Here is an 11,285-nt window from a genome sequence, read left to right as displayed (position 1 = left end):
ACTAAAAAAACCTGTCTTCAACCGTCCGATTCTGCATCTTAGCTTATCTTTCTGATGTTTCCTTGTGGATGTCCAGCTTAAACTCAACATGGCCCAAACTGAGCTTCTGATCTTCTCCCACCCAAATGTTCTCTGTCATCATGAGTAACACCACTATTCTCCTAATCACTGAAGCCTGCAATATGAGCATTATATTAAAGTTGACCTTTCTCTTGATGCACACATCTAGGCCATGTCCTGTTCTTGTTTCTTTCTACATAACATTTCTAAAATTCTGCCTTTTCTGTCTGTTCAGCCAACCAAAGCTCTTATTCAGGCCTCATTATCTAATGTCTTGATTATTGTAATCTCTTCCTGGCTGAAGACTATTCAAAACACTGCTGATGGGATTATGTTCCTTGCTCCATGCACCGACCATATCATCCCCCTCTCAATGTGTTCCACTGGCTTTGCCTCCTCCGCTACTTCAAACTTAAGCACCTTGTCTTTACCTTTTAAGGCCTTTCACCATTTAGTGTGGCCCTATCTCACAGATCAACTAACTTATTGAGCCGTTGCCCCTTTGCTCTGCTAATTAGCGCCTTGGCAATATTTCTTGCTCATTTTCCCCTCAAGTACCTTTGTCTCTAATGCCGCAACCCTAATACATGGGGGAAACTCCCTGTCAACCTCTATAAAATCCTTTAAATCCTCCTCAAACCTACCTGTGCTGTGATTCCTACACATCATCACCATCTGGCATTAGCTAGACAAGTGGCAAGCTGTGACTTCTGCTTTTCTGCTAAACTTTGTTTGTTGTAGCTGTCTTCGTCCAACCTACCCTCACTTTGTCTTTTTTTGTCCATTTGCTGTGCCCAAACACCAAGATTGTGAAATAATAAGCGTATGAGTGGGAATTTATCTACAACAGGAAAAGCCCAAAGGACGATGGATGGAAGCAGTCTTTTGGGTCAGTGGCTTTATGGTGCAGGCGGGGACTCTGGGGCCTGTGTCTCATGCAGTTAGAAGTCCCAGGGGCTGTGGGGCTTGTGTCTTCATGGAACGTGGGGTGCTGATGTGTTGGGCCCATGTGTTTGGGGTACAAGGTATCTCTTGGGCCAATCTCTTTGGGGTGACAAGCAAGGGAAACAGGACTGTCAGGCTTGTGGCATCAGCAGGTGGGAGTGTTTTGGGCTGCTGATGCTGGTACTGGCTGGGACCATGCCAGCTGCCTGTCTGGCTGCACCAGTACCTCTGGGAGTAGCAGGAACCCCACAGAAGGGCAGGACCATGCCCGACAGGTGCCCGAAAGGGAGGGAAAGGGAGACCTGTGTGAGAGTTCTGCCCCGCCCCTTCCGGCCCGCAACGCAGGCCCCGCCCCTTCACCTGCTCCTCCCCAAGTCCCCGCCCCTTCCTCGGGACCACTCTCTCTACCCCGCCCCATCCCCTTTGCCTACTGGCTCCTCCCTCTCCCCTGAGATCCCGCGCCAGCCCCCTCCTCCCTCGCGGCGGCGCGTCAGCCGCGGCGGCCATTTTGTGGCGCTGCTCGGTCGGTGGCGCTGGGCTCGCGCGGGGAGCGGGGCCCGGGCGGCGATTAGCTCCTTTCTAACCCTTTTTCCGTACAGATTCCTCGGTAAGAAACCGGCAGCGTCGGGGCCAGCTCCGCCCCTCAGCCGCCCCCTCCCCGCGCGGCAGGGCCCTGTCTCGGGGGGAGGCCGGGTCCGGCCCGGAACGTGTCCTCCCAGCCGCACAAAGGGGGGAGGGGCAGGGACTGGGCGGGGGAGGCCTCGAGGTCTGGGCGGCTCCTGCCCCTGCCCGGGGCGCGGGCCCCAGCGTGCCCGTGTCTCCGCCCGCGCTCGCAGGGCTCCGTTGTCGCCCGGGGCCCTAGGGGCAGAGCCTGGCCGCTGAGCTGCGCGGCTCGGAGCGGCCCATGCGGGTTGCGCGGCCCCTGCGCGGCGTAGGTGAGTATTGGCGGCTCCTGCAGCGCAGGCGCCGGCAGGGCCCGGGCGGGTCTCCGGGGCGCCCCCGGCTTAGCCTGCGGAGACGCCCAGTGCCGCTGGTGGGGCAGCCGCAATCCGCCAGACCTTGTGGCCGCCGCGGGCCCAGGCGGCGCGCTCGGGCGGGCGTGGAGTGCCCTGGCCGCGGAGCCGTGTTTTCCTCTCGCAGACAGCCAGGCGGCTTCCGCCCCTTTGTGCGCTGCGCTGTTGAGCGTGAGCCCCGTCCCGGCGCGGGGCTTTGGCTCCAGGGGCCTCGGAGCGGAGGATGGGAAACAGGAGTGAGCTGGATACTGACTCGCTTTTGGCGTGCTCGCGTCTCGGGGCGCTCGTGGGTGATGGCTCCCTCAGTGCGTGCAAGGAGTGCTCTGCCGTGACCGTGACAACAAATTGACGTGAAGCTCGTATGCCTTTGGGAAGGGGCAGAAATAAAAGCAATGGCACTGTTAGGTTGTGATGGTGATGTTTGTACCCTCATAGGCCAGCTGGATACAAGGTGTAAGCACAACACTTCTTACTTGTTAGGTTTCAGAGTAGCAGCCGTGTTAGTCTGTATTTGCAAAAAGAAAAGGAGTACTTGTGGCACCTTAGAGACTAACCAATTTATTTGAGCATAAGCTTTCGTGAGCTAAAGCTTACTTCAAGTAAATTGGTTAGTCTCTAATGTGCCACAAGTACTCCTTTTCTTTTTACTTCTTACTTGGTGAGCTGACTACACGTTTGTGGCAATCGAATTCTCCTTTTCTGTGGTTCACATTGTTTCACCGGTTGGTGTGTCAGAGGATCCTGGCATGCCTTAGCTCTAATTCATTCTGTTTTGAGTAGACCCACTTCTCAATAATAGCAAATACACCGAACAGCCTCTTTTAGACTGGTTACCCGAGATTGTTAGTGGATATGGAACAGTTGTGGGTATATTTCAGTGAGGGTGGCTGTAGGCTGTCTCTCTCTACTGTACTTTTCTTAGCGTTGTTAGCTTTACGTGAAACCTTTTGCTCTGTTCCACTTTGAGGTGAGACATCAAAGTGAGTGTGTGGTCTTGGTGAAACAGGAAGCTGTTCTGGAAAGGTTTATAAAATGCCTATCTGTTCTTAAGGAGAAGGCGGCAAAAAAAGACTAATAGGAAACTTATTGTTTATCACAAAAATCAGGAATATGACTTTTTTTGAAAGATTTGTATAAAAATAAAAAAAATAAAAATAAAGAAAATAGGCTTCAACATGAGTCCACAGAAAAATGCATTTAGTTATGTTTAAAGGGAGGAAAGCTCAGACATTTTTGTTGCACAGTATTATTTACTGTTCCTGGAATTGAGTATTGCTCCACCTCCTACTTCAGACAAATAGGTAAAGTGAGTCTGTACAGAGTTCTCAGTGCTACAGAACCTGGGTTCAAATAATTGCTTATATCCCCATCAAAAAGAAGTTGGATTACAAACTTACTGGGACATCTGGCAGAATTGAATCTGTTCAGGGAAGACTAGAAACACAGGTTGTTAGGTCAGAATTGAAGTTTATTGGTAATGCTGTATGGGAAAGCAATATGTTTTTTTTTTTCTTCCTTTCACTATGGGCAGTTAATTCCCTCACTTTTGAGAACCAGCTTGACCATGGAAAATAGCTCTATGCCCTCAAATTAGTAGGTGCAGCATTAAATGTTATGCAGACCCTAAAATTTGTGTGTAGAAATCACAACACTGATCCAACGTAAAGGGATACATGAGACTGGGTAGATTCAAACAGGATCTTTGAAAAATCCGTGTTCTAGATGGTTTGGGATGATATGTGAAGTTTTTCAGTCTCTGTCATGCCAGAGGTATTACCTCAAATATTTTTATTAGTCTGTTAGTTTCTAGATAATTGTACAGAAGTTCACAACTAGAAAGTTTTTGAGAAATGCTTTGGGTGACATGGGATTCTTTTAGTGAAATGTTACTTGTGCACAAAAGATCTGTTCTAAATCTGCACTTAAATAGCTGTGTTTTGGTGCAAAAGTGATAAAGTTGTTGCATCTTTGTGTGTGTGTTGTACATAGCTGTTTGAAACTGGCTAGTTTGGAAGCACAGAGCAAAGTCTTCCTGATTTGGCGTTGTCTGGTGTTAAAAGAACCTTTTAAAAAAAAAAAAACAAAAAACCAAGTGTTTCTGTTCTGGAGATGGGTGTATTGGTCAATTTAATCCAAAATCTAATTTTTGGGAGTTCAGTTTACATTCCCTCTACCCTACCGTCTTTTAAATTCTGTTGTTCATCATGCCCTGTTTCCTGAAGGGCCTTTTGACTGTCTTTATCTTTATCTTAATCTTAGTCTGATAGTGTATTGTTCTGGATTATAAGCAATTGGTTTTCTTTATAAACCAGTTTGTGGATGAATGTAGACAGTATTTGTTCATAATAGGCACAGCCTGTGTTGAAACAGCATAAGAAATTAACAAACTCTTGTCACATGTTCACTTTTTTCTTAACAAACCTTCTCCGAGAGAGACCATTTCTCACACTATACAGTACTTCGGGCTAGTAAATAAATAGTTGCTGATGAATAGTTACTTGGAGATCTTTAAGCCTAGATATTGACAAAAGTTCTGTCAAATCTTCCAGTTTTCTTGGTCACTTGTGATTCCTCCAGAATAGAACTTCAATAATCTTGAGTTTAAAGCAATATGACATGGACCTGAATTTTATATTGGATTGTAATTAGATTTGTAGGGCTGTAGCCTTCATTCTAGGAAATATGGGTTCACAAGAGATTGTTCCTGTTTTGTGTGGAAGCAAGTGTGTTGCAAAGTGATGAGTCTCTAGTGTGTGGATTTATTTTTAACTTCAACTGTTCTTCGTGGCCCTTCTAAGGATGTTGATATATGTAATTTTTGAAGGGATTGCTCAGCAAAAAGTACTGTTTGCACTCAAGGTCATCACAAGAACTGTATACTATAAGCGAAAGGGTAAAATTTTACAAGTAGAATTTGAGGAATTGAAACTTCCATTGAGAAAGTAATACCTGGCAAAGTAAAAGCAAATTGGATATGTTAAAGTCTGTGGTAACATTAATTCTGCCCGTTAATCTGTATTCTTAGGGCATAATTATGACTTGAAGACTTAGTTGTTGATTGCTCTTGAAGGGATCAAATTTTGCACACTTATGGATACTATATGCTTCAGTGTAGCATATGGTCTCAGAACTGAGCTTTAATACATAGTTCATTGTAGACTGCTGCTGTTTGTATGGCATCTATTTATTTTTACCTCCTTTATTCCTTGTAATCTAAAAGTTTGTTTTGCTTGGTTGCCTATAGGATTGTCTTGACTTCCGCTGCTTACTTGCAAAAACAGATGTTTTTCTTTAAGAGATTTTGATTTGAAGATTTCATTGTATCTGTCTACACATCAGTAGTTGTGTTGCACACCTGTAAAAGCATTTGAATGGTGTTGATAACTGCTCCACAAATAAAGGTTGCTTCAGGATTTTCCTTTTAATGGGAAACATGCAGTTTTCTAGTTCTGTTCTGACCCAACACATTTTTAGGAACAATAAGTATGACTAATAAGACCAACACATGTCTTATAATACAAATATGTAGGAACAAAATCAGAAGGACTAAGGCACAAAATGAGTTACACTTAGCAAGGGACATAAAAAGTAATAAGAAGAGGTTCTTTAAGTACATTTGGAGCAAGAGGAAGAAGACAAAGTAGATGAAGGAAGGAATGAGAGCTAATAATGGGTGACGTCAAGGAAGTTCTGAGGTGTTTAATGCCTATTTTGCTTAAGTTTTCACTAAAAAGGTTAATAGTGACCAGATACTCAACATAATTAATAACAAGGGGAAAGGAACACAAGGCAAAATAGGGAAATAACAGGTTAAAGAATATTTAGAAGTTAGATATATTCAAGTCAGCAGGGCCTGATGAAATTCATCCTAGGGTACTCAAGGAACTAGCTAAAGGAATCTTGGAGCTGTTAGTAATTTTCTTTGCGAACTCCTGAAGGACAGGTGAGGTCCCAGAAGACTAAAGAAGGGCAGATATAGTACCAATCTTTAAAAGGAACAAAGAAGACTTGTGGAATTATAGACAAGTCAGCCTAACTTTGATACCTGGAAAGATACTTGGAACAAATTATTAAACAGTCAGTTTGTAAGCACCTGCAGGTTTGTAAGGAATAGCCAGCATGGATTTGTCAAGAAAAAAATCATGGCAAACAAAACTAGTTTCCATCTTTGATGGGTTACTGGCCTAGTGGATAAAGGAGAAAGCTGTAGATATGAGATCTTGATTTTAGTAAGGTATTTAACAGTCCTGCATGATATTCTCATAAGCAAACTAGGGAAATGTGGTCTAGACGAAATTACTATAACTGTATTCAAAGAGTAATTATCAATGATTTGCTGTCAAACTGGGAGGGCTTATCTAGTGGGGTCCTGCAGTGGTCAGTACTAGGTCTGGTACTATTCAGTATTTACATTAATGACTTGGATAATGGATTAGAGAATATGCTTTAAAAGCTTGTAGGTGACACCAAAGTGGGAAGGGTTGCAAGCACTTTGGAGGGCAGGATCAGAATTCAAAATGTCCTTGACAGATTTGAGAATGTGTAAAATCAACAAGATGAAATTCAATAAAGACAAGTGCAGAGTACTTCACTTTAAGAAAATGCAAATGCACAGCTACAAAATGGGGAATAACTTGCTAAGTGGTAGCACTGTAGAAAAGGATCTAGGAGTTATAGTGGATCACAAATTGAATATGAGTCAACGATGCGATCCAGTTGTGAAAATGGTTAATATAATTCTGAAGTATATTAACAGGAGTGTCATATGTTAGACACAGGAGGTAATTGTCCCACTCTACTTGGTGCTGGTGAAGCCTTAGCTGTAGTACTGTGTCCAGTTGTGGGTGTCACACTTTAGGAAAGATATGGACAAATTGGAGGGAGTTTTGAGGAGAGCAAAAAAATTATAAAAGGTTTAGAAAACCTGACCTATGAGGAAAGGTGAAAAAACTGGCCATGTTTAGTCTTGAAAAAAGACTGAGGGGGGACCTGATAAATCTTCAGATATGTTACAGGCTATTACAAAGAGGATGGGGATCAGTTGTTCTCCATGTCTGCTGAAGGTAGGACAAGCAGTAATAGGCTTAATCTGCAATAAGAGAAACTTAATTTTTCCTAATATCTAACCTTTCTAACAATAAGGATAGTTAAGCTCTGGAATAGGCTTCCAAGGGAGGTTATGGAGTCCCCATCATTGGAAGTTTTTAAAAACAGATTGGATAAATACCTGTCAGGGATGATCTAGGTTTATTTGGTCCTGCCACAATGTGGGGGGCTGGACTTGATGGCTTTTCAAGGTCCCTTCCCGCCCTCATTTCTATGATTTTTATCACATTTATAATCAATAAAAATTGCATCTGTGTGCAGTTTGTCTTGGTAAATCTAATTCCTATTGGTGGTGATGGTTTCTGTGCCAATGTTGTCCTAGTGTGTAGTAATTTAGGATACTAAGTGTAAGTAACAGTGGCAGCTAATAGTCCTGCACGTCCTTAACAGCTACAGCTCTAAGTGTAATACAGCTGCTCCTGTGTGCATCCCTGTGTTCACAGGTTTGAAACATTTTGCTGGTGTTGTCTGATGAGTCTGTACATGCACCGTATATGCCTTTGCATCCCTCCCCACCTGAGGGCATATATGGGAGTGCAGCCTCCCTACTACTGCTCTATTTCTTTACCACTCATGGCAGTGAATTGGAATTCAGCAGCATCTTTCCCTTCTCCTTGTAGCAAATTTACCTCACAGATTTCCCGCCCCCTTTTTTAAAACACAAAACAAAACACTATCTTACTTTGTATTCCTTTAGCTAGTTTTTCTGTATATTTAAAAGAAAAAATATCTACCCTGTAGGTAGTTTTTCCTCTGTTGGTCATTGATTGCTTGGTGAGCACCACAACTTGTTTTCTCACTTTTGTGGCTGGTGTTAAAACCTTAGGCTGCAAACCCTGTTGCTCCTGCAATTGCAACACTCAGTTCTTGTTCTGCAAGAGAAGGGAATGTGCCTAATTGATATTCGCTCTGGTGGTCCTTCTGTAATAGGATCCTCTGGGCCAGGGACAGAGTTACCAATGGTCAGCAAAGATGGCATCAGATTCCGAGCATCAGACCACTTCCCCTAAGGGGTCTTGCTTCTTTAGTGCTCGCGCAAGCCAGAACTCTACATATTTGGTCCTGTGTCACTGGGATGGGTGTGGTGGGGTTAGTTCCATTTCTGATCTGCCCATGGTCCCTGAAGCCAAGCACATGAGTATCTGTGGACTCGGAACTGGTTCTCAGTGCCACATTGACCTTGGCACTGAGCTCTTTAGGCAGAACAGAATGTTGCTCGGAAGGTGACTCAGTGCCAGTCATCTTCCTCTCTTCCAGGGAAGAAGAAAAAGGAGTTATGACTGTCCTTGGGCAGCGCATCTCTGGACTGGACATAGAATTGGCTTATGCCATGGAGGCATGGGCTTCCCAGGCACTATTTGCCTCAGTGCCATCATCTCTTGCATTGGAGACATCACCAGGCTTTTACCTGTGTCATCTGTCTAGGTGCTGATACCCCTTATACCAGTACTGACCACATTGTTGCCTTTGGTGCTGAGAAGCTCTGCTTGTGCCACCCGAATGTTTCCTAATCTGGGGAGATCTGCATCACATTTAACTTCATTTATTCTTCCTCTGTGGCATTCTTGGAACCCCTGTGCGTACAACCCCACTCAAGGAGTTACGGTCATTCTTGCTGCCATCCAGAATTGACATTTGAAGCCCACTGTACAGTTCCCCCTTTTAGATAATCTGATGGTCCTCTCGACTCTTCCCAGGTCCTACAACCACACCAGGGGCATCCCCAGAGGGTGGCACCGTGGCAATACCAGGCAATTTGTGCTCCACCTACCTTTTCTGAAAGGGTGCCTCACTTTTAGGTCTCCTCAGAGATTACTTAGCGCTTCCTCCTGCGTCAGATCTACTAGTGGACTGGCCAGAGTTTTCATTAGGAAGAGTGGAAGGACCTTAACCCAGATTCAGGGCCATCTTGCCTATCATTGTTTCCTTATGAAACATTACTCCTAACTGGTGTCCTTGAAGTGATTACAGGGCATTCCAAGACTACACAGAATTACTGAACACCAGTTATTGAGCAGTCGGTGGAAGAAAGAAGATACAAACTACTTGAAATATTGCAGTTAAAGTAGCTAGGCAGGGTAGCTATGCTGATTGATGAGGATGTCCTTGGGCGCTTGCTAGGCTTCATCTGCACCCTTTCCAACATTCGCTGAAGTCAATATTCCAGTCCTCGGTCCCATATGGACAAGGATCTCTTTGTTCTTTCCACCATCCTTTCCTCTATAAGGTGATGGATAAACCTGGAGACAGTCTGCAAAGGGGTGCCCTTTCACTTTCCTTTTTTTTTTTTTCAGCGATACAGGTAACAGATGTTACCACATAAGGATGGGGATTACACTTTGATCATTTTGCGTACACAAGGTTCGGGGTCTCAAGAGTCAGCTCTTCACATAAATATATTAAAGCACAGGGCAGTCTTGCCTACAAATTTTTCTTTCCTTTACTGAAGTGTCAGTCTTCAGATACAATACATAGATCGTGATCTTCCCTCCCCTCTGTGTCAGAAACCAATCAAATTCTGAAGCTGATGGCATTATTTGATGCTAAACATAACAGCTCTTCACAGATGTAGGAGTGAGCAATAGCCTAGCACAGTGCTTCTCAAGCTATCTGATGTGGGGGACCGGCAATCTTCTTTTTTCCAATGTGCACACAGACCAGCAGCCGATGGCTCGCGGACCAGTGCGCCACTTTGAGTAGCACTGGCCTAGCAGATTACTGCATCAGGCAGTACAGAGCTCATCATGTGTGGTCCCTGGAGGATTCTCTGAATTCCTTTTCTGTAGGTGAGGTTCTCTTTAGGTAGTCTTATTCTGATTGGTGGCAAAATTCTGCCTCAGAGGAAGGGGGAAGAAACCTAGGTTCTCTCCCAAATGCCTTTCTTGGTCAGGTCTTGTGTGACTTCCCCACTGGCTCCTCTCATCCTCGGTTATCAGAAAGATGAGACAAATTGCAGCCACAGTGACTTTCACGGCTGCTTCTTCGGAGAGACAGTTCTGGGTCACTACATCTAGCTTGCTGTATGACCTGTCCCACTCATGTTCAGATCTCAAAATCAGGGGAGGCTCCATCACCCCAGGTCCCTGTATCTGACCAATAGAAGTTGACTGGCTGAGCATAATACTGAGAAAAGCTGCTCTGCAGAAGTACAGAACGTTCTCCTAAAAGTAGGAAACCACTTACTGGATCTCTCTCTAGGATGATGTGGAAAGATCTTCTATCTTGGCCAATTAACAAGGGCTTGATTCACTGAATTCTGGACTCTCAAATTTTCAGAAATGACTGAGTGACTTAAGCTCCTGAGTATCTGTCACTTTTGAACATGGAACTTGGTGTAAAATTTTCAGAAGTGCCTATCTCCTACCCCTCAAACAAACGCACCTTTATTGTCAGGTCAGTGAGTCTGTTTAGCTGCCATATCTGTCTGTCATCAATTTGTAGAAGCCCAAACAGCGACACTTCAGATGTAATCTTTAATTGGTGATCGCTTTAGCAGATGAGATCTATGAGGCAGTGGGAGTGAAGTATGTGGGGACGGGGACTGAAATAGGGAGTTGCTGTAGGAAGGGAAAAGTAGAATTGCTTTAGGAAGAATTAACAGCTGTTGTACAAGTTCTCTTTACATGAACTGTAACACTAGAAGATTTAAACACCTATTTAGAATCCAGAGTATGTTAGAACAAATTAGATTAAAGGGGTATCAGACTCATTGTGGGGAAAGAGCCAAATTCCATTTTAAAAGTATGGATCAGGGTATAAGTTTAAGACCGTACACCCCTGTTTAGTGCACAGCAGAATTTTAACTAGCAACAATGGGAGGGTTGCACAAAGATCAAGCAAGGGTGGAAGATAGGTATTCTGTAGTAATTAAGCTTTTAGTTAACTCTTCCCAAAGCTCTTCTGAGGTGGTTGGCTCACCAACTGAGAGGCCGTGTGCACAAAACAACTTCTGTTTAGTAAAGGATAAAGTAATTAGTGTAAGATTTCTGATATTTAAAGGCATACAAATAAAAAAGAAATGTCTATACATAAGAATGGCCGTACTGGGTCAGACCAAAGGTCCATCCAGCCCAATATCCTGTCTGCTGACAGTGGCCAATGCCAGGTGCCCCAGAGTGAACCTAACAGGTAATGATCAAGTGATCTCTCTCCTGCCATCCA

General features: G+C 44.2%; 1 protein-coding gene across 7 annotated transcripts in view; it reads left to right on the top strand.

The window, feature by feature from the left end:
* Window positions 1-1,477: 1,477 nt before the first annotated feature.
* Window positions 1,478-11,285, top strand: part of PHF20 (PHD finger protein 20) — a 176,293-nt gene continuing 166,485 nt past the window's right edge. For 5 of the 7 annotated variants that reach the window (XM_074970389.1, XM_074970388.1, XM_074970386.1 and 2 more), the window contains exon 1: window positions 1,480-1,612. The gene's annotated coding sequence lies outside the window, so the exon portion shown is untranslated. Of the gene's footprint in view, window positions 1,613-11,285 lie in introns of all 7 variants that reach the window. The other 2 variants (XM_074970384.1, XM_074970383.1) reach the window with 2 other exon arrangements.

Source organism: Natator depressus, chromosome 13, assembly GCF_965152275.1.
Source record: "Natator depressus isolate rNatDep1 chromosome 13, rNatDep2.hap1, whole genome shotgun sequence".
Taxonomy (NCBI): Eukaryota; Metazoa; Chordata; order Testudines; family Cheloniidae; genus Natator; species Natator depressus.
The sequence above is the reverse complement of the archived record's forward strand: the minus strand, read 5'-3'. Positions and strand labels throughout refer to the sequence as shown.